Source organism: Oryza glaberrima, chromosome 2 (genome assembly GCF_000147395.1).
Source record: "Oryza glaberrima chromosome 2, OglaRS2, whole genome shotgun sequence".
Classification (NCBI taxonomy): Eukaryota; Viridiplantae; Streptophyta; class Magnoliopsida; order Poales; family Poaceae; genus Oryza; species Oryza glaberrima.
In genome coordinates this window covers 13,951,036-13,976,018 of record NC_068327.1, presented here as the reverse complement: position 1 = coordinate 13,976,018, position 24,983 = coordinate 13,951,036, and the positions used below count along the sequence as shown (strand labels likewise).

General features: G+C 42.6%; 1 non-coding gene across 1 annotated transcript; it reads left to right on the top strand.

The window, feature by feature from the left end:
* Positions 1–14,913: 14,913 nt before the first annotated feature.
* Positions 14,914–15,020, top strand: LOC127764885 (small nucleolar RNA R71). The gene has a single exon (XR_008016023.1). It is a non-coding gene; the product is annotated as a small nucleolar RNA R71 (small nucleolar RNA).
* The last annotated feature ends 9,963 nt before the right edge of the window (positions 15,021–24,983 follow it).

Below are 24,983 nucleotides of genomic sequence, written 5' to 3'. Positions count from 1 at the left end.
CTATTACTGTTCAAGGTGACTTTGACTCGGCACTTCTCTTCATCACGATCATGAGGTATCTGGGCATACAAAGGGGCAGTCCCAAATCCTATGGCAAAGGACATCGTACGCAACTCCTGGACAAATCCCTCAACACCAAACAAGTACTCAGGCTTGTAGCGCGGCATCTAAAGACAATTGAAAGGAGGGAGTTAAAGACATTTATCCAATTAATAGCACAAGTTTTTGGATTATTTTGAATAACGTTAGAAAATCAAAGTAAAAGGTAAGTAAATAAAGTAAACCAAGCTTGCAAGATAAGTTGAAACAGTTGGAAACAAGGTCACAAATGTTGCACTTTTGAACAACAGGTTCCAAAAGAAATAAAATCAACATGCTAACTTTATTTCATTGCAACAAGATTAAATAAAACAATGTTGTAAAACTTTTGCTGGTAAATGATCCATTAGTACAGTAATAGATGTACAGTACTAATGACACTGGAATAAATTTTGAATGAGAACCACTAAAAGAGATTATGAAGTGCATGTGCTATTAGTTTGGTTTAATTAAAAGAGAAAGGGAGGAGAACAGTTCTACTTTTCCAATATTTTTAGAGGGCTTCTATGGGTAACTACTTGGCATAACCTAGGGTCAAGGAGGATCTGATACCAACTTCTCACGCCCGGAATTTCTATCCAAAATTCCAAACGCTTACATATGTGTAAACCCTCGTCCAGGAATCAGCCGAGGCACACAATAACAAATTGATAATAGAGTACAACTATTACTCCAATTAATAAGCGAATAAAATGTCATTACAGAGGTAGATAGTTCCTCTCAATCAATAAAGATCTAAGCCGCGGAAAAATAAGATAAACGGCGCAGACGACTCCACTCCACAGGCAGCTTGACCAGGGCTACACCTAATCCTCCACACCATCAGCATCACTGTATAACTCCTCCTCTGATGAATGATTGCAAGGTGAGTATATGACATACTCAGCAAGCCACGCAGCAAATATGCAAATGCACAGGATAACAAAGGATGGCATAGTAGGGTTTCATTTGCATAAACAGCATTTAATAACCATTTCAGAATTTAATAAAACAGTTAAGTAATAATTAAACAATATTAATCCAACGCTATACAACATACCCTGTTGCATAGGCCCAACCATTCTGAACAACCATCCCGGCTGCACAGTTCTATCTCCAAACCAGGAATATACCATTCCAAACCAGGAGCTAATCAAATTTTTACCAGTTATAGCATCTTTTATTATGGTGAGAAGTGTGAAACTAATCACGAAAGACATTGTTAGACCCGCCCATAACCGCGGGCACGGCTATTCGAATAGTTTTACTCTGGCCAGAGGTGTACCACTGTACCCACAAGACACAGCCCCACGACATGTCACCATGCGCCTCGATACCACCACGGTACCTCGGAAAGGAGCTGTGGCAGTACCCCTCGCACAACACAATCCACCACAGCGCACAATTCCTGGATCATAATCACCCCCTTATAAACAAGGCATGGACTCCCTAGCTACCCCCGTGGGCTTATCTCCGCCACTTCTCAGTCTGGTGCTCCGCAATGAACCATGCTATACAAAATGTAAAGCCGTTGCCCACGCTGGCTTGTGGTTGGCACGGTTAATGTTTCACAACCGAAACTCGTGAACCGGTCCTTAATTGTCATGAGCACGACCATCAAAACCATGTGCTCACAACCCACCTTTATCAAGTTTTATTTGGCAATTTAATTAATTAACTAATCACGATTGACCATCGTGAGCTATCATTAAGCCATCATTAAATAATAGTGAATCACAAATTATCCCAATAGTGTGCTTATGTTTCTAAGCATGGCTAAGCAATCATATCTAACATCTAACTGAACCAATATATAAAGTCCAACTAGTCAAGTTATAATAACCCAAGGTATCAAGTAATAAAGTAATCAAGAACAAAAGGGCTATAACAAACAATAGGTTAATTCCACCCAATGACATTCGAAAATAAATGCAATAGTTGAATAGAAACAATAGCTTTAAACAGGATCAACATGCTCAAAGGGTTGTTTGGGATCTGTGTGACTTGCCTTGTTGGCCTTGGGACTCTTCAAATTCTTCTCCTGCAAAAACGAACTCTCCGGAAACGTCGGAATCTAAACAGAAAAGAGCAAAAACACCAAAACAGCACATAAACAAGCATGAACAGTACATGTGGATATTTTTACATGTAGATCTCAATTTTAGAAAAATTTAGAGACTTGAACCAACTAAATCCGAGCTAAGATGAATTAGTTATGAATTTTTAAAGATTAAATCGGATTAAAACACTTATATGGATTTTAATTGAATTATGACGCAATAATGAATTATTTTTGAAAAGAAAAAGGGAATTATTGCGTCAGCGGCTAGGGTTTGCGGTGGACCGGGTGCACGGCGACAGTTCACGGGAACGGACGGCCGAGATCGATCCTATCCACAACGGATGGCCAAGATCTAACGGTCTACGACCGGTCTACGACAGATGGCAACGATGACGTCGGCGATGACGTCATCACCGGCGGCGGCTCAGGCGTGCAAGCTCGTCGGCGAACGACGGCGCGACGGCACGAACTGAGGGCACCAGTGCGTAGAGAGTGACGCGGTGAACTCACCGGTGACCAAAACGGCGGCGGAAGATCAACGGACGGCGACGGCGACGAGGAAGAAGCGGCGGCGACCTTCGGCTTGACGACGACGGTGGTGCTCCGACGGTCTACAGCAACGATGGAGGGGCGGACGAGGACGGCGACGCAACGGCGACCACGACGGCGGCCTTCCCGAGCGACGGCGACGACTGGAGCGACGGCGACGCACGACTAGAGCGGCGATGACGACGGCGGCGCGAGGTCTCACGGGGCTAGGGCGCTACGGATGACGAGAGACGAAGGCAAGGGTGGCGACGGGTAGCGGCGGGCTTGGGGATCCTTTTATAGGGGCAAGGAGGCGGCGGCGAAGGCCCACGGCGACCGGCGACGAGAAGGAAAGTCTAGGGTTCGGAGGAGAGAGATCGATCCGAATCGAACGTGAATCCACGGATTTCCAAATGATTTTAGCCGACGATTCCAAAAGAGAAAAGGTAGAGGAAATCCCGAAGATCATTTCCCCTCTATTGATTTCACCGGAGAAGGAAAGGCGCGAGCGAATTTGGAAGGAGACGGCGGCGCGGCTCGGCTAGGTTTCCGGCGGCGACCGGCCGGAGGAGGACGACGAGTCCGACAGGTGGGCCCCACCTGTCAGCGGCAGCGAGCGCGCGCGCGGGCGGCTCGGCTTGACTTGGGCCAACTTGGGCCGAGGAGGAGAGAGAGAGGGTTTTGGGCCGACTTTCGGCCCAAAGCCAAAAGAGACTTTTAAAACCTTTTCCAATTTAAATTATTCATGAAATGCAATTCCATTTATTAAAAATACCTCCTTGGCTCAAATAAATCCCAGAAAACTCTAGGGACTATAGAATCAAGTAAAGTATTTAATGAAATTTTATCCGGCCCCATTTCATTATTTAAAATTAGATCTTCTTTTCAAGGCTTTTAAAATCATTTTTAATAATTCCAATTAAACAACAATTTATATATTTGAGATTTTTAGGGTGTGACATGATGAGTATTACAACCTTATGGCCAATGAGAGGGAGGATCTGGTTCAGTCACGATTGCGAGCCCTTGCAAAGGTTACCAAGGATAACGAACGTATTGCTCGGCATTATAATAAGAAAGTGGTACCTAAAGATTTTTCAGAAGGAGAACTTGTATGGAAATTGATTTTGCCGATTGGTACTCGTGATAGTAAATTTGGCAAGTGGTCGCTGAATTGGGAAGGACCGTTCCAAATTTATAAGGTTATGTCTAAGGGAGCATATATGTTGCAAGGGCTTGATGGTGAAGTCTATGGGCGAGCACTCAATGGCAAGTATTTGAAGAAATATTACCCAAGTGTTTGGGTTAACGCATGATCGGCTAGTATTGCCGATGCATGACAGCCGATGTGTTTGCATCGCCTTGAGATGGCCGATATGGTTATATCGCCCTTTGTTGCTTTTCATGGTATAATCGGTTGTGATTTGCCGATATCCAATGGCCGATATGGTTATATCGCCCTTAGTTGCTTTTCATGGTGTAATCGGTTGTGGTTTGCCGATGTCCAATGGCCGATATTGTTATATCGCCCTTAGTTGTTTTATAATTTTATCAATGCTTTTGTCATTGTAAAATAAGGGGGGCACATATATATCAAAATGCAATGCAAATTTTTTGAGGCAAATTTTTTGAGTGAATTTCAAAGTCATATTAATCGGCACAAAGGATTTAAATGCATGTCGGTTTAGTAAAAAATTTCTGAGTCCTATTACACAAAACTTATTGAGACAAGTATTGCTGGATAGCCAAAATAGCCCTTTGCCTAATTTGTTCTACTTCTTCAATAGCTTGGGCATCTTGAGCATCAGTTCCAAAGATGACTTCCAGGGACTTGGTTAGGTCAGCAACATTCTTAATAGCCGATTTGAGCCTTGCTTTTTGTTCTTCAATTGATTTTGGGAGATCGGCTAGCTTTTTGTGTTCCATATCTAGCTCGGCATTGCATTCTTCAAGTTGCGCCAAGAGCTCAATCTTGTGAGCTTCGAGCCGATCAATATTGGATTTGATCGGACCTTCAGATAGCTGATCAAGTTTAGTTTTTTCTTCATGCACAAGCTGCCGATTAGCTTGGATTGTGGCCTCAATCTCTTTGCGCTCACAGCGTTCGGCTAGTCTTAGCTTGGCTTTTTCCAGCTTGAACTGATGTTGCTCGAGATAAGCGGCTGGAGTTAGGACATCGGCCAAATCTTCGGGAATCAGAGCTTGAACTTCATGCAGCCGTGTCCTAATTGACCCACAGTCAACTACTAAACTGTCCAAAGAAGAGGCTTCCAGCCGATGAGAGATGTCTTCAAGTGTTTTTCTCACATCATCGGATAGGGGAGCTAGGGCTTTGCTTGAAGTGTCTTCTTCTGCCTCATCAAGGTAATCTCTGATGTCAAAAGAGAAGAGATCGGCTAGAGCCTGCAGAGACAATTTCGGAAAGAATAAGAGCTGGGTAAATTATAGCTGATCTAATTGTTGAGACAAAGGGAAACTTACTGGGATAGCAGGAGCAGCTGGTTGTTCTTCCTCTTCGACGTGATGACTCCCCACAGCCGATGGATTCTGATCACTTGACGATTGCTGTACAGGAGGAGAAGGAGGAGGAGGCTGTGAAATAGACAAGTGTTATATAGAATCGGTTGAGATTGATTAAGTAAAAGAATTAAGGACATCTTACTGGTGGAGCCGATTTAACAATTGTTGCTGCTGGTTTTTTCATCACAGCAGTTTTCTTCTTCTGCAACCACAAAGTCTATGGGTAATTAGCCGAAGAGGGAGGTAATTTCAGAAGAAGTCAGAGAGAGGTACTTACTCTTGTAAAATGAACGGGGGCAGAAGGAGTTGGAGGCATTTGCTGTCACGCCCGGAATTTCTATCCAAAATTCCAAACGCTTACATGTGTGTGAACCCTCGTCCAGGAATCAGCCGAGGCACACAATAACAAATTGATAATAGAGTACAATTATTACTGTAAATTAATAAGCGAATAAAATGTCATCACAGAGGTAGATAGTTCCTCTCAATCAATAAAGATCTAAGCAGCGGAAAATAAGATAAACGGCGCAGACGATTCCACTCCACAGGCAGCTTGACCAGGGCTACGCCTAATCATCCACACCATCAGCATCACTGTAGAACTCCTCCTCTGATGAATGATTGCAAGGTGAGTATATGACATACTCAGCAAGCCACGCAGCAAATATGCAAGTGCACAGGATAACAAAGGATGGCATAGTAGGGTTTCATTTGCATAAACAACATTTAATAAACATTTCAGAATTTAATAAAACAGTTGAGTAATAATTAAACAATATTAATCCAACGCTATACAACATACCCTGTTGCATAGGCCCAACCATTCTGAACAAACAATCCCGGCTGCACAGTTCTATCTCCAAACCAGGAATATACCATTCCAAACCAGGAGCTAATCAAATTATTACCAGTTATAGCATCTTTTATTATGATGAGAGGTGTGAGACTAATCACGAAAGACATTGTTAGACCCGCCCATAACCGCGGGCACGGCTATTCGAATAGTTTTACTCTGACCAGAGGTGTACCACTGTACCCGCAAGACACAGCCCCACGACATGTCACCATGCGCCTTGATACCACCACGATACCTCAGAAAGGAGTTAGTACCCCTCGCACAACACAATCCACCACAGCGCACCGTTCCTGGATCATAATCACCCCCTTATAAACAAGGCATGGACTCCCCAGCGACCCCCGTGGGCTTATCTCCGCCACTTCTCAGTCTGGTGCCCCACAATGAACCATGCTATACAAAAGGTAAAGCCGTTGCCCACGCTGGCTTGTGGTTGGCACGGTTAATGTTTCACAACCGAAACTCGTGAACCGGTCCTTAATTGTCATGAGCACGACCATCAAAACCATGTGCTCACAACCCACCATTAACAGGTTTTAGTTGGCAAATTAATTAATTAACCAATCATGATTAACCATCATGAGTTATCATTAAATAATAGTGAGTCATAAGTTATCCCCATAGTGTGCTAATATTTCTAAGCATGGCTAAGCAATCACATCTAATATCTAGCTGAACCAATATATAAAGCTCAACTAGTCAATTTATAATAACCCAAGGTATCAAGGAATAAAGTAATCAAGAACAAAAGGGCTATAACAAACAATAGGTTAATTCCACCCAATGACATTCGAAAATAAATGCAATAATTCAATAGAAATAATAGCTTTAAACGGGATCAACATGCTCAAAGGGTTGTTTGGGATCTGTGTGACTTGCCTTGCTGGCCTTGGAACTCTTCAAATTCTTCTCCTGCGAAAACGGACTCTCCGGAAACGTCGGAATCTAAACAGAAAAGAGCAAAACACCAAAACAGCACATAAACAAGCATGAACAGTACATGTGGATATTTTTAACATGTAGATCTCAATTTTAGAAAAATTTAGAGACTTGAACCAACTAAATCCGAGCTAAGATGAATTAGTTATGAATTTTTAAAGATTAAATCGGATTAAAACACTTATATGAATTTTAATTGAATTATGACGCAATAAAGAATTATTTTTGAAAAGGAAAAGAGGATTTATTGCGTCAGCGGCTAGGGTTTGCGGTGGACCGGGTGCACGGCGACGGTTCACGGGAACGGACGGCCGAGATCGATCCATCCAAAACGAACGGCCGAGATCGACCGGTCCACGGCCGGACCACGGCAGACGGCATCGATGGCGTCAGCGGTGACGTCATCTCCGGCGGCGGCTCGAGCGCGCAAGCTCGCCGGCGAACGACGGCGCGACGACGCGAATGGAGGGCACCTACGGGTAGCGGACGACACGGCGAACTCACCGGTGACCAAAGAAGCGGCGGAAGAACAATGGACGGCGACAGCGGCGAAGAAGAAGCGGCGGCGACCTCCGGCTTGACGACGGCGACGGTGTTCCGGCGGTCGACAGCGACGGCGGAGTGGCGGACGAGGTCGGCAACGGCTTGGCGACCACGACGGTGACCTCCCCGAGCAGCGACGACGACTGGAGCGACGGCGATGCACGGCTGGAGCGGCCCCGACGACGGCGGCGCTAGGGCTCTACGGGCGACGAGAGACGAAGGCAAGGGTGGCGACGGGTAGCGGCGGGCTTGGGGGTCCTTTTATAGGGGTTGGAAGGCGGCGGCGAAGGCCCACGGCGGCCGGCGACGAGAAGGAAAGATTAGGGTTCGGAGGAGAGAGATGAATCCGATTCGAGATCGAATCCACGAATTTCCAAAGCGATTTAGATGAAGTTCCAAAAGAGAAAGGTAGAGGAGGTCCCGAAGATCATTTCCCCTCTATTGATTTCACCGGAAACGGAAAGGGGCGGCTGGATTTGGAAGGAGACGACGGCGGCGCGGCGCTAGGGTTTCGAGCGGCGGCGGCGCGAGGAAGACGACGAATCTGACAGGTGGGCCCCACCTGTCAGCGGGCGGACGCGCGCGCGAGCGGCGGCTGCGGCTGCGGACTGGGCCGACTTGGGCCGGGGAGAGAGAGAGAGAAGGTTTTGGGCCGACTTTCGGCCCAAAGCCAAAAGAGATTTTTAAAAACCTTTTTCCATTTAAATTATTCATGAAATGCAATTCCATTTATTAAAAATACTTCCTTGGCTCAAATAAATCCCAGAAAAATCTAGGAATTATAGAATCAAGCAAAGTATTTAATGAAATTTTATCTGGCCCCATTTTATATTGGAATTTATTATTTAAAATTAGATCTTCTTTTCTAGGCTTTTAAAATCAATTCTAATAATTGCAATTAAACAACAATTTATATATTTAGGATTTTTAGGGTGTGACAAACCTACCCCCCTTAAACAGAATCTCGTCCTCGAGATTCGGAAGAACTAGCGAACAGATGCGGATGAGCTGACTTCAATTCATCTTCCTGTTCCCAAGTTGATTCTTCTTCCGAGTGATTACTCCACTGAACTTTACAAAAACGGATAACTCGATTCCTGGTTCTTCTCTCATCTGTTTCCAAGATACGGATTGGTTTCTCAATATAGGTCAGATCCTCTTGGACTTCTATCTGTTCAAGGTTAGCTTCTTCGGTAGGTACCCTCAAACACTTTTTCAACTACGACACATGGAACACATTATGGACTCCTGCCAAAGATTGAGGTAACTCCAACTGATAAGCGACCTCTCCTCTTCTACTGACAATCTTGTAAGGTCCCACGAAACGCGGTGCCAATTTTCCTTTGGTGTGGAAGCGATGAACCCCTCGAAGAGGCGTGACATGAAGGTACACATAATCTCCTTCATCAAAACATAGATCTCTACGATGATTGTCGGCATAACTCTTATGACGAGACTGGGCCACACGCAATCTTTCTTGAATGATTTTTACCTTTTCTTCTGCTTCCCTTAGGATATCAGTCCCGAAAACCTGACGTTCTCCCGTTTGATCCCACAAAAGCGGAGTGCGGCACTTCCGACCATACAGCGCTTCGTAAGGAGCCATCTGAAGACTAGCTTGATAACTGTTGTTGTACGAGAATTCCGCATAAGGTAAATTCTTATCCCAACTTCCACCGAAGTCTAAAGCACAAGCTCTCAACATGTCCTCCAAAATCTGATTTACCCTTTCGGTTTGTCCGTCTGTCTGCGGATGATAAGCAGTACTAAAGTTCAGCTTAGAACCCATCTCTTCTTGAAGCTTCTTCCTTCAATGTGGCTAGTTCCTTCTCCAAACGATCCACCTTGTCTTCTAGCTTGCAAATCTTACCGCGATTCCGGTCTTCACGATCTTGAGCTGCTAGCACAACCTCCGCGCGGGTCTCATCCATAGCCCACAGCATCTCAACCAGATGCCTTGTGGTAGCATCATTCTCAATCCCCTCAGTCTCAAGGTAGCTGCCACGGTCACTTCCCTGGGGTTGGCGAGGATGGTAGCGATACTCAGTGTTGGCCAACTGATCACTGTAGCGATCGCGGAGCTCTCCTATGGCGATCCTTGCCACCTCCTGACATGCATGAATATAATTTCCTCCTCCAGCTTCGAACATCACTGATGGGATATCTTCATTATTACTGTTCAAGGTGACTTTGACTCGACACTTCTCTTCATCCCGATCATGAGGAATCTGGGCATACATAGGGGCAGTCCCAAATCTTATGGCAAAGGACATCATACGCAACTCCTGGACAAATCCCTCAACACCAAACAAGTACTCAGGCTTGTAGCGCGGCATCTAAAGACAAGTGAAAGAAGGGAGTTAAGATGTTTGTCCAATTAATAGCACAAGTTTTTGGATTAATTTGAATAAAGTTAGAAAATCCAAGTAAAAGGTAAGTAAGTAAACCAAGCTTGCAAGATAAGTTGAAACAGTTGGAAACAAGATCACAAATTTTGCACTTTTGAACGACAGGTTTCAAAAGAAATAAAATAAAAGAAAAGTTATAAAATCAATATGCTAAATTTATTTCATTGCAGCAAGATTAAACAATGTTGTAAAACTTTTGCTGGCCAATGAGCCATTAGTACAGTAATAGATGTACGGTACTAATAACACAGGAATAATAATAAATAAATTTTTAAATGAGAACAATTAAAGGAATTATAAACTGCATGTGCCATTTGTTTGGTTTAATTAAAAGAGAAAGAGAGCAGAACAGTTCTATTTTTCCAATATTTTTAGAGGGCTTCTATGGGTAACCATTGGGCATAACCTAGGGTCAAGGAGGCTCTGATACCAACTTGTCACGCCCGGAATTTCTATCCAAAATTCCAAACGCTTACATGTGTGTGAACCCTCGTCCAGGAATCAGCCGAGGCATACAATAACAAATTGATAATAGAGTACAATTATTACTCTAATTAATAAGTGAATGAAATGTCATTACAGAGGTAGATAGTACCTCTCAATCAATAAAGATCTAAGCAGCGGAAAATAAGATAAACGGCGCAGACGATTCCACTCCACAGGCAGCTTGACCAGGGCTACGCCTAATCATCCACACCATCAGCATCACTGTAGAACTCCTCCTCTGATGAATGATTGCAAGGTGAGTATATGACATACTCAGCAAGCCAACAGCAAATATGCAAGTGCACAGGATAACAAAGGATGGCATAATAGGGTTTCATTTGCATAAACAACATTTTATAAACATTTCAGAATTTAATAAAACAGTTGAGTAATAATTAAACAATATTAATCCAACGCTATACAACATACCCTATTGCATAGGCCCAACCATTCTGAACAACCAATCCCGGCTGCACAGTTCTATCTCCAAACCAGGAATATACCATTCCAAACCAAGAGCTAATCAAATTATTACCAGTTATAGCATCTTTTATTATGATGAGAGGTGTGAGACTAATCACGAAAGACATTGTTAGACCCGCCCATAACCGCGGGCACGGCTATTCGAATAGTTTTACTCTGACCAGAGGTGTACCACTGTACCCACAAGACACAGCCCCACGACATGTCACCATGCGCCTTGATACCACCACGATACCTCAGAAAGGAGCTGTGACAGTACCCCTCGCACAACACAATCCACCACAGCGCACCGTTCCTGGATCATAATCACCCCCTTATAAACAAGGCATGGACTCCCCAGCGACCCCCGTGGGCTTATCTCCGCCACTTCTCAGTCTGGTGCCCCGCAATGAACCATGCTATACAAAAGGTAAAGCCGTTGCCCACACTGGCTTGTGGTTGGCACGGTTAATGTTTCACAACCGAAACTCGTGAACCGGTCCTTAATTGTCATGAGCACGACCATCAAAACCATGTGCTCACAACCCACCATTAACAGGTTTTAGTTGGCAAATTAATTAATTAACCAATCATGATTAACCATCATGAATTATCATTAAATAATAGTGAGTCATAAGTTATCCCCATAGTGTACTAATGTTTCTAAGCATGGCTAAGCAATCACATCTAATAGCTAGCTGAACCAATATATAAAGCTCAACTAGTCAATTTATAATAACCCAAGGTATCAAGGAATAAAGTAATCAAGAACAAAAGGGCTATAACAAACAATAGGTTAATTCCACCCAATGACATTCGAAAATAAATGCAATAATTCAATAGAAATAATAGCTTTAAACGGGATCAACATGCTCAAAGGATTGTTTGGGATCTGTGTGACTTGCCTTGCTGGCCTTGGAACTCTTCAAATTCTTCTCCTGCGAAAACGGACTCTCCGGAAACGTCGGAATCTAAACAGAAAAGAGCAAAACACCAAAACAGCACATAAACAAGCATGAACAGTATATGTGGATATTTTTAACATGTAGATCTCAATTTTAGAAAAATTTAGAGACTTGAACCAACTAAATCCGAGCTAAGATGAATTAGTTATGAATTTTTAAAGATTAAATCGGATTAAAACACTTATATAGATTTTAATTGAATTATGACGCAATAAAGAATTATTTTTGAAAAGGAAAAGAGGATTTATTGCGTCAGCGGCTAGGGTTTGCGGTGGACCGGGTGCACGGCGACGGTTCACGGGAACGGACGGCCGAGATCGATCCATCCAAAACGAACGGCCGAGATCGACCGGTCCACGGCCGGACCACGGCGGACGCCATCGATGGCGTCAGCGGTGACGTCATCTCCGGCGGCGGCTCGGGCGCGCAAGCTCGCCGGCGAACGACGGCGCGACGACGCGAACGGAGGGCACCTACGGGTAGCGGACGGCACGGCGAACTCACCGGTGACCAAAGAAGCGGCGGAAGAACAACGGACGGCGACAGCGGCGAAGAAGAAGCGGCGGCGACCTCCGGCTTGACGACGGCGACGGCTTGGCGACCACGACGGTGACCTCCCCGAGCAGCGACGACGACTGGAGCGACGGCGACGCACGGCTGGAGCGGCCCCGACGACGGCGGCGCGAGGGGTCATGGCGCTAGGGCTCTACGGGCGACGAGAGACGAAGGCAAGGGTGGCGACGGGTAGCAGCGGGCTTGGGGGTCCTTTTATAGGGGTTGGAAGGCGGCGGCGAAGGCCCACGGCGGCCGGCGACGAGAAGGAAAGATTAGGGTTCGGAGGAGAGAGATGAATCCGATTCGAGATCGAATCCACGAATTTCCAAAGCGATTTAGATGAAGTTCCAAAAGGGAAAGGTATAGGAGGTCCCGAAGATCATTTCCCCTCTATTGATTTCACCGGAAACGGAAAGGGGCGGCTGGATTTGGAAGGAGACGACGGCGGCGCGGCGCTAGGGTTTCGGGCGGCGGCGGCGCGAGGAAGACGACGAGTCTGACAGGTGGGCCCCACCTGTCAGCGGGCGGACGCGTGCGCGAGCGGCGGCTGCGGCTGCGGACTGGGCCGACTTGGGCCGGGGAGAGTGAGAGAGAAGGTTTTGGGCCGACTTTCGGCCTAAAGCCAAAAGAGACTTTTAAAAACCTTTTCCATTTAAATTATTCATGAAATGCAATTCCATTTATTAAAAATACTTCCTTGGCTCAAATAAATCCCAGAAAAATCTAGGAATTATAGAATCAAGCAAAGTATTTAATGAAATTTTATCTGGCCCCATTTTATATTGGAATTTATTATTTAAAATTAGATCTTCTTTTCTAGGCTTTTAAAATCAATTCTAATAATTCCAATTAAACAACAATTTATATATTTAGGATTTTTAGGGTGTGACATTTGCTTGGGTGAAGCCGATGGTGTTCTTTCTATGTCACTCATTTCGGCTACAGCTTGGTCAACATCTTCACCAATTTCCTCTTCATCTAAAGCTTGTTCAATAGATGGATCCAAGGCGGGCAGATCATCAGTCGGCATATCAGTTGGTTGTGGTTGAGTTTTCTTGAATTTGGTCTTTTTCTTTGGAGCCAAGGCTAAGGTACTCATGGCTGATGATCTGGTTTTCCTTTTCTTGCCTGCATCGGCTGGTTCCCTAGTTAGGCCGTGAAGGAGAGTTGAAGTCTTGGGGGCATGGTAGCCGATGAAAGGGGAAGATAGTCCACCTCCATTCGGAATTAGACCTGAAGCATATTCAATGTTCTTGCCACTGTTACTTTGATGAGGAGGGGAGGACTCTGTTGTCTGCAAAACAGGAGCAAGAGATTAGTCAAGTAATGAATCGGCTAACTGGTTATGCATTTTAGTAATGACAAAGTTTACCTGGGGTATGACGTCAGGGAATAGATCTGCCATATACATTGAAGCCGATTGATGAAATAGATGCAGCTTCCATTCACCCTACCATCGGTCAAAGTTTTTGCTTCTAAATCCTGCCAACTCAATATTATCAACACTGCCCAGAGGGGGTCCTGGTAGGTTGAGTAGCCGATCCATCATTAGAGTGGATGTGATTTGTCCTCGGCACTGAATCTTGTCGGCAAAGAATAATCCGATTGGGAGTTGGCCCAATCCAAGTTGTCTTGCCCAGCTCATTGGGTGGTAAAATTCGTAGGAGACTTGGATGTTTCTCCCTTGGTGAATGCCGACAGGGAGGATGCATGGGCTGATTGCAGCTATAAGAATTTCTCTGGATTTTTGGAATTTTTCATGATTAATGTCTTCAAATCTAAAGTCTGATGGAAGTTCAAGGTCTGCTGAGTCTTCGTAAGGAAACCAGATTCGTGCATCTTTCTTAAAACCTTCGTAGAAGCTGCAGAACCAGTCCTTGAGTAGCTCAGTCGATAGTTTCGCTCCAGCATTGGTTGGTGTGGATACATATTCTCCATATGACATGCATCTGCGATGGGTGCGCTCTTCTCCGTCATCTTCCACAATTGGCTTTGGCAATGAGGAGAAAAGGAGAAATCGATTTCATGCGAGGAAAAGGGATCTAGCTGGTGAGAACTTACCTCAGCGTACTCGGCTGACATCGCCGTGGGCGGAGATCTGGTCGGGAACGAAATCGCCTGGGGATCGCCTTGTGCGTCGGGGAGATCGCCGGAGAGAGAGAGGGTGAAGTTGGTTTCAGCGGTGGAAACGAAGGAGCACGGTGTGAGATTTCTCGAGGGTAACGGTTAGTATTTAAAGCACGGCAATAACGGTCGGAAAACGGCAAAGTGCGAAACTTGCTCGGAGTCGATTTACAGCAAATCCGAAACATTATCAAATATCCCGGACTTGGGGGGCATGTGTTAACAACCAAATTTGGTAATATCAAATTGGAGACCATCTTCTCTATTAATTCAACGGCTCCTTGAACCGTTTTAGAGAAGAAGGCTCCTCCAGCTGCCGCGTCCAGGTGATCGCGGAACATTGGGGTGAGTCCATTGTAAAAATTCTGCAGAATCAGCCAGTCAGCCATCCCATGATGAGGGCAGGCGGCCACGTACTCTTGCAGTCGTTCCCACACTTCCGGTATGGACTCGTCCATTGTCTGCTGGAAACTGGAAATTCATCCTCGAAGGGCGTTGGTTTTGCCCAGCGGGAAGAACTTCGAGACGAATACCGTAGAGCATTTATCCCAGGTGTTGATAGCAACACGGTTGGCATAGAACCACTGCTTCGCTCTCCCGAGGAGGGAGAATGGAAACAGTCGCAGTCTGACGGCGTCAGGACTGACGCCCTTTATGGTGTACATGCTACATATCTCCAGAAATTGTTGCAGATGAGCGGTGGCATCCTCATTAGGCTTGCCACAGAACGGGCTAGCCTGCGCCATCATGATGAGGCTGGACTTCAAGTCGAAATCCACATCTCCTATGTAGACTTGCGGCCCGATGGCCACATTGTCAGCAGAGGGAGCAGCGAACTCGCGAAGAGTCTTGGTGGCCATTGTCTTGAAGGTCGGTGGCGCTGGTACAGCTGGTTTCTTTGTCGGTAGAGTTTTCTACGGAGCAACGACTCACGGCCTAACGCTCCGAAAGAAAGCTTCTGGATTTTCTTTGAAGTTTTCTGGCAAATTGAAACCAATCATACACTACCCTGTTTTCACAACAAAAAGTGAAAACAACCAAGGTTAGCCTGCAAAGGAAACGATTATACAGAGGTAAATATAAAGTATTAGTTCAAGTAATCTCTATTATGAATCTTCCCTAGCAACGGCGCCAGAAACGCTTGTTGGTATTTCTTAATGACATTACTAGAAATATAATTCCCAGCAATGGCGCAAAAATACCTCTGGTATATTATGGTTACAGAGTTCGTCCGCAAGCGCACGGATATACCATTGTAGCATTTCACCCGAGAGTATTCCAAGGGTATCGTATTTATTTTATCCCGTGGGAAGATCATGTAGAGAGAACTCAACTAATAATTTATATATTACTTGTGATAATTCAAGGGTAGAGTGACACACAAGCATTTAACTACTCATCCTCATAATATATTATCTAAGCTAAGTGGAAAGAAAAGAGAAAAGAAGTCTATTCCTATACTTCTAATATACATAGTATACATACATTCTAGTTAACTGATATACTAGCTAATACCCTCTATCCGATGCCCTCCTGGTACTTCCAGAAGCCACCCCTGACTGCCGAGTTCCTTACGATAGCCCGTCATGACCATCCAACTGGGGCTAAATACGGAGGAATACCCTCCCCAGGAAATTAACTTAGGAGATTATATATAGGCGCGAAGGAATACCCGTACTGAGGTGTCGCCATCAGCGGCCCACCTCTCATCCACAATATATAACCCCAAATAATGATATCCCGTAATCTAGACACCACATCTAAACTACCAGATACTACTCTAATATCATCGTCATGACATAGAGTAATTGCATAAGCAAACACTATACCCGCACCAAAGCATCTCACAGATAAGCTAGCCATACATTCAGTATAACAAGAACATAATGTAAAGTAGGTACTCATATACTCCGAAAGTATTTCAATACCATAAATGTATATAGAAGAGTATTCTAATAAAAGTATAAAGCTTACAAAAGAGGAAAGGAAAGCTGCTAGAGCCATACGCGAACTCTTCCGAAGTCTTTCGGACTCCTGATTCCTATTCTATTTCTATTCCACCAGCTAGATACTACTAAACTAAACTTGAGAGGAATGAGAGAGCTCTTGCTTGAGGTGTGTGAGTGAAGTGAGAATGGAAACTCCTTTTATAGCCTCCCAATGACGGTTGTGGCGGCTGGAGTGGTCGGAAATGCCCTCCAACCGTCATTGGGGGCTAATCCACACCGTCCAGGCGAAGCCCTGGATCGGATGGCGCTAAGGAGGGTTCGGCCGAACCCCCTGGTTCGGCCGAACCTGGGGCCGGCCCGATCCAGCCTAATCTTGGCTGGTGGCCTCCTCTGTTGCTTCTCTTCGCAGACTTGTGAATTTTGGCCCAGTTTGTCGTGTCAATTCTTAGTTCTTTTCCCATTCATGCATAAGTATGGTTCTCGACATCGCCCGATTGATTTATCGTTGGTGTTGATATCGATTCTCCTCCACTTTATGATCATTCTCTGCAAAAGGTTAGTAAACCTAATACTAGTGGAATATTATTATTCTAACAAATATATGCATTGCAAGCATCACTAGTTCTCTCCTGTTTTAGTAATATTGACGGTCGAAACTGATCGATAACGACCGTCAACACTCATTCTCTCTCAGCCTATCCGCCTATCTCTCTTACTCATCGCCACCGTCCCTCATCTCCGCCGCCACCGCCATCCCTCCTCCTCTCCACTGCCCCTCATCTTTGCCATAGCCGCTGAGAGCACGGGTTAGTTGGATCCATCGCCACAAGCTCAAGGATGGCCGGATCTGTCGTTGCGAGCTCGTGGACGACCGGATCTGCCACCGCGAGCTCAGGTGGCCCAATTGACGGCAACAGTGGCTCACCTAGCAAAGGATTTATGTATTGCTAGAACTCCATATAAGCGCTGTAAGGGTATGTGTTGCCTATGCTGGCGTTGCTAGGGCCTATACGTTGCTCATCGGTAGCAATATCTAGCTAAGCATTGTAAATATCCGTTGCAAATTAGCAACAACGTGCAAACAATTCCAGAATATTTACATCCACTGATTTTCATTTACCAGTGATCATTACTCACATGCAAATTTAATTCACCACAATATGATGAACAGCTGGTTCCATTTCTAAAAAAATAACTCATATTATAAGCAGAAATCTCAACATTCTTTACAAAGATATCACAGAGATACAACTTGTCAATACACCACAACATAATACTGACTAGTCTAGCCTTACACTGAAAATATTCTATATCTCATTTTCCTCAAACTTTGCTTCAGTTATTCCCATGGTATAGGCAAATGTATAAATACATGAAATCTTCCTTTCACTATTTAGGGTGTGTTTGAGGAGAAGGAGATTGGAGAGATTGGGAAGATACGCAAAACGAGGTGAGCCATTAGCTCATGATTAATTGGGTATTAACTATTTTAAATTTCAAAAATGGATTAATATAATTTTATAAGGCAACTTTCTTATATAAATTTTTTGCAAAAAATACACCGTTTAGTAGTTTAAAAAACGTGCGCGCGGAAAACGAGACTCAATCTCCCCTATCTCGCCAGAACGAACAGAGCCTTAGGCCTGAAAGATTAACCTTTATTTGTAAGTAATAAACAGCAGAGGAGATGACAGAAACCACTGATAGTAGTAAACAAAATGAAAGCTAGTTTTTGGTTTGAAGCATCTTCAGGATTATGTATTGTATGTATTTTGCAGAAGAAAAATGGCACATTGAAAATCCCAGCCCTTATGTACTTTATTGAGAAATAACAAGAAGCAGGAATACTAGTTCTCTACTTGATTAGAAATTAACACCTTCATAACTTCATTAACTAGTTTTTGGAAAAAGGTTAAGTAATGAGCATAGTAGGAAAAGTTTTATGATTTCTTTCTTTCTGGTACTGAAGATAAATTATATCCAAGTGTGCCGCTATGGTCTTATATGATTTCTATGACTCTACATGGTATAATTTTAAATCTCTTCACCTTGCCGCTTCGGAATTTTCCAATTTCCGAAAATCATTTCGGAAAATTCTGAAAAACACTAGTATCGAAAACATTCATTTCAACACGGTTCAAAAATTTTCGAATCTCGTTTGGAAACTTCCGAAAAAGACTAGTACCTATTTTTGCAAGTCACAGCGCTTCGGAAATTTCCGAAGTGGCCTTCGGAAATATCCAAAAAAAACACCAGCACCATTTTTCGAAGGCAAATGCAGTTCAGAAAATTCTGAAGTTGATTTTAGAAAACTCCAAGAAACACCAGTAAGCAAATCTTAGGATCAGAATCACTTCAACAAAGACTTTTGAGCACTTTTCTCATCCGTAGATACCAAAGCAACATCCCCTTAATAGTACGGCTTTCCTAATGACGCAAGCAAATAATGAAAATTTACATTTTACCATTTGTACATTTGCCACATCACATCGTTTTCTCAACTCGAACAGGATTTTCCCTTGAAGATCGCTTCACCGAGAACTAACATTCCTTCTCTCATACTCAAATAAGTTGTTAGCCTCTCTAGTCGTATTGTTATTAATCATCAGAAATAATTAGGGGGCTAGATGCACTTCAACCATTATTTTACACCACTAATTAGATTAGATCATTGGATCTATTTAAAAAATAATCATTTCTCCTTTTATCTCTCCGGTCGATATGAAAGAAAAATGCGTACGCATTGTTTACCGGAGAAAAAGTGAAGAAAAACATACTACATATATAGTAACACGCACGCCATTCGGTGGCAAAAAAGGCAAAAAGAAAGCGTATGTGCATCTCCGTCTACATTAGGAAAATGCGTAAGCATTATTTTTTTTGCAAAAAAGACCGAAGAAACACATATACATACAACACACTATTTCGGTGGAAAAAAGCTAAAAGAAAAAAGTACGTACGATTAATCTTACAAAAACCTAGTCCTTCACTCCTAGTTCTCAAATTACGCTGTTATGTTTGTACGTATATATGTACAGCATCTGCATCCTCCTATGTGGCTCCTTTTACTCCCGTTAATATATGTTATACGGTAGGTGATACATCTATCTATAACACACAAGAGAAAAAAAATTAAGTTCCAGCAAAGCTATACTCTAATAAAAAATTGCCGATTGAATAGTATTTAACTTTCTCATCTTAAAAAACTATTTGGTTGGTATTTGAGTAGTGTGAGTAGTGAGAAGCATACCTGATACATAGATGTCAAAATTCAGCAAAATCTTTGAGTCGCGTGATTATTCCATAATAAAACCCCTTAATACATTACAAGGTCATACATTTAGTTTTTTCTTCAACAAATATGTTTTTGCAATTCCGGTAACATACGCATTAAACTCCTCATGTTGTATTTTTTTTATACCTGATATATATGAATTCTAATATGTCCGGTATAATTGATAGATTTTGTCCAACAGCATTTACAGAGAGCAGTGGATGATCAATTCTATTTACCTCTTTCAGTTCAAGCCTATGATGAATACAAACTGTATCTGGATGACATTGCTCAGATAAGTTTAAACTCTTCTACCAACATTTGGACATACATCTGGGACTCTAATGTTTACTCTTCTCAAAAGTTTTATAAAATTTCTTTCTGGTCAATCCAACCGCCTTTGTGTTTGCCTTGGATATGGATAAGTAAAGTCTATATGAAGATAAAGGTGTTTGCATGGCTCTTTTTCTTGGACAGATTAAATACCAGGGATCTTCTAGAGAGAAAGCACAGTAAGCCCCCCAATGTCCCTCTTTCCTGTGATCTCTGCTCCTTGGGAACTCGTGAGACAAGAGAACATCTGTTTTTCCAATGCCCTTTTGCTACTGCATGTTGGAATTCTATTAGATTCACTTGGGACACCTCTTTAGAATTTCATCAGATGATTCATTCTCAGAGGAATGGATTCGGTAATGCCTGTTTCATGGAAATTTTTTTGGTGGCCGCCTGGTTGCTTTGGAAGCAAAGAAATGATTTCATCTTTAATAGCATTCGAACCTCTGTCCTGCGTTGGAAGCTGAATTTAAGAGAAGAGTTAGGCCTACATTTACCTAGGCTTAAGATAGCTGATAGACTTAATTTGCAATCATGGATTGATGCCCTGTAATGTTGCTTTTGTACAGTTTTCTCTTTTATAAATGAAATTCAACCATGGGGGCTTCCTCCACTGTTTTCTAGTAAAAAAAAAATTGATAGATTTATGCCATATACCGAAGTGATGAGACTGTAAGTGCTCTCTAACCCTCTAATTTTCAAAACAGAATGTTGTAGCTGTACCATTGAATTTGAATAGTACCGGTAAGATCACAAACATAATCTGTACAACAAATCCACTCAGAATTGAAAAACAACTTTTTTTTATCACCTTCATCTTCTCTTTATCCTTCCCTAAAGCCTAAAGGGCACCAAGCATGTATATAGAGGTTACTACGCTATCACAAGTACCGCAAGGTCATGTATATGGTTGAATTGAGTTGGCCGTGGGGGGGGGGTGCGCCATTCACAATATGGCTCAACCGGTTAATTTATAGATGTAATCTTCTATGAGCATGCTAATTGTGAACTAAACATTAAAATTGTGCTCCACGCTGGTATTATGAAGCATGACTACATCAAAGTGGGACCCATGTTTGAAGGCATCAAAGAAGATCTGAACATAACTAAGACATCGATACTTAGGTATGAAGTAGAGATGTTTTTTTCTCGTCTTGATGATATATTTGTTAGGCTTATTTTGGTATTGAAAGGATTAGCTTTTAAGACAACTAGTTATCATGCATGTGCAAGACATGTTTTGGTATTATATACATAAAAAAGAATAATAAATGTAACCTTTTTTTACGTAGTGCACTCCATACAAATTCTAAAGGTAAAAAAATAGTTTCATAAACCATAGTAGGATGACAATGTGGATGGATCCGTTAAAAAAACATGCATTGTGTGTATTCCTAGAGTGCCAAGCTATGCACCATGTAAATTATTGATGAAGTAAAGTGGCAAACCTTGTGTCCAAGATAGTGGATCTAATTCTAGATAATTCATTCAACATAGGAATAAGTTTTTTTTTAAAGAAGGTCCTCAGACCTGGCTTATATTCAAAGCCACCACGACAGGTTCGCTGGGATTACAAGCTTTAGATGAGTTCAAAGCAAAAGGGAAGTCTTATATGGTCACGCTCCGAGCAACTAGAACATCTCTTACTAAACAAAAGGGGTAAGAACTCCCATAGCAGAAACTGACAACTCTTACTTTAATACTGACTCCAAACTTTTTGGGGAAGGAAAAACATCAACCGACTCTTGATCTTGGTCGCAGCCTTGCTATTGATCCCTAAGGTGTGCCACCAGGGCCTCCATCTTATGCTTCTCCTCGGGGGGAAGCATAGGTTTCCACTGCATCAGATGAGAAATAATTTGGAAAAGTAAAATTAGATGGGAGTAAGCAATGTTATCTCTAAACACCATATGATTCCTTGTTAGCCACAAGGTCCACACAGTTGAAGCTAATAAGGACAATTTAACATCTCTACATTTTGAGATCAATCTCATATCCATCAGCAGGAAAACATCATCAGAACTATAAGGTACTTGGCCCCACAGCAAAGCATCTTTCCAAACACACCACACAGAATGTGCAAGGGGACAGCTAAAAATGATATGCTTGGTTAATTCTACTTCCCTACATAGTTGGCAAAAAAGAGACCCATCCCAGCTTTTCTTCTTTAGTTGCTCAGCTGATTGAATTCTATTTCTCATTGCCAGCCACAAAAAAAAATGTTTTATTTTCTTTGGACAGGGGATGTCCCAAATGTTTCTCATGTTTATATCTTTTACTCCTTTAAAAGTTAGGGCTCTATACAAAGATTTACATGTATTTGAGCCATTAGAACAAAGATTACACATAAATTTTGTTACTTGCTCTTAAAAAATAATATCAAAATATTGACATGTTGTACATTCCAACAAAGCATAACGCTGAAAGTCACGATTGTTCAAAAACATCATTGTAATTGCAGCAGTGGTGGATAGGCAATCTGAAACATAAATACATTGAGGCATATTCATCTCTAGCATGCTTTCTTCTCCGCTCAACCGCACTGAAATTAGAAATATCGCCAAGCACACCTGTTGAAATACACAAATAGATTGAACCAAAAAAACACGCAAAGAGTAATTTGATATTACAATGTCATCACAGGACATTACCAGGTGTGGAGGAAGGCACATGCTGAAATGATGGACGACAATTTTCACTTTGGCTTCCATCATGCATACTCTAATTCAAATCTACAATCCAATCAAATTTGAGCATTGTTTGCCACAAAAGAAGCTTGAGCATAATAAGCAGCGAATGAATATATCAACACATGTGCCTCATGTAGATGCAAGCTTCTTCCTCTCCCTATTTTCACGGTTCTTTTGAACCAACAGCCTTCTCCTCAACGATGAGTGCCGTGTATCGCTCCCGGTCTCGCTGTCTTCTTAATTCCTTTGCTATTAGTTTAGGAACGTCGTGCATCGCTAGGAATGAATATATCAAAACCTGCACATATAAAAGCAGTTTTATAAGATATTGTTCATGATGTACTCAATCACAATGCAACGTGTTTTCCTTAATCTATTCCAGATCAGATGCAATGATGTTCAATTGATCATAAATAAGGCATATATTGATGTGAAATCCATAAAAAAAATTATTGATGGCAGTCGGGTTTCTAGAACAAAATCCCAAATCCACAAACACGTACAATCTTACAGAATAAGAGGACCTAATACCCCAATTTTGGCTTGTATTCTTTTTCACATCAGATTATGAAGATATTTGAACTGGAGGATTGTCACTTTCTAAGCATCAATTAGAACCACGTCAATCAGGATAACTGGAAGCAATTTTTTCAGCTTAAAAATGGAATGAAAATATAATTGACGGTAAGACCTAGCTGAATTTGTAGTTCCAGCCCTCAGGACCTCCTGATGCTCGCCTGCAAAACCAAACACACTTATTATGCTCTGAATTGTACACGATTACGTAGTGCAATTTAATATGTGAAATGAGGATTTTGCTTCAGGAAAGTGTATAATTGTTGTACTGTAAGATCTAAACAAGATGATGAAAACCTCTAAGAGATGGTAGATACACAATATAATCTAGATTAATAACGAGATCTAACTCTCTCGGCTACTTTCTAGCAATAAAAACCAGCCGATTGCAAGTTATATGGCGCAACTAATAAAGATTATGAAGTGTATATGATAACTCGACGAATTACATAAACAAGATTAGAGTGTCATAAAGACTTAAGAACTAATCCCGAGAACGCAAGCCGCCATGACAAGTTTACCTCTAGTTGAAGATCGAAATTGATGCAGCTCAACCCGAAAGCAAGAACTCGTCGAAATAGAACGAAAGTAAAATGGGTGGCGATGCGCCGAAAGTGTTATTGAACTGTTGTTGTTGTTTACATAGTTTCGGGTCATATTTATACCCAGGATACATGATATGTCCTTGCCGGACACGACTCTTATCTCTAACAAACTCTAAGATATACATAAGTTTTTACGGTAAACTTTTGCCCAAATATATCTCTAAGGAAACTATTCAAAATATCATAATTAATAGATACAATTGCCTATCTGAGAGCTTATCTCCATTGTGGCAATCCTTGCGCAACATGTCGATCGATTCCAGAGACAGTTTTATAACCATCTCAATGAAATCGGCTGTATCGGCTGTCTTCTATCCAATCCATCTCAGCCGATGCCCCCGTAGCCGATGCAGACTATGTTCTTTGAACACAATCCTTTGTCAAATCCACTTTGATTCCAATGCCGAACCTGGTTCATATCTTACCAAATTTGGTTGTTAACACCTTGCCCGATGAGCGGGAGGGGGGTGGGTCGAATTAATGTTTGAGATAAAACTGGTTGTGAGGGTATATCTAACCAAGCAACTGCTAGGTCATAGGTTTTTGAAATGATTTGAGAAATATCGCTTTACGCAATTAACTCGAACCCTCCTTGTATCCTTATATTCATTATGTGCATTTATGTTAGTGGTGACTTGCTGAGTATGTCTAGTACTCACTCTTGCTTTATCAACCTCTCTTAGATTCAGTCGATGTGAAGTTTCCATTTGAAAATGCTCCCGAGGAGATGCCCTAGGGAATTCCTAGTCAATGCCTGCGGGAATCTAGTTGGTCCGCCACAGCCTCGCTTCCGCTATCCTACCTTATGCTTTGGCTCTAGGTATTGTACTCGACCAGATATGGTCTATTCGGGAACCTGCTCGGGCTTCCCTTGTATCAATAAGTACTGTAAGACTATGCTATGCCGACAATGCTATGCCAGTAATGTAATGTGTGTATGCCAACCAACCGATCCAGGGAGTTGGTATTGTGAACACATGTGGTTTCCAAGTGTCCTAAACCCGGGGGCCGACAACGGCGACGTGGAGGA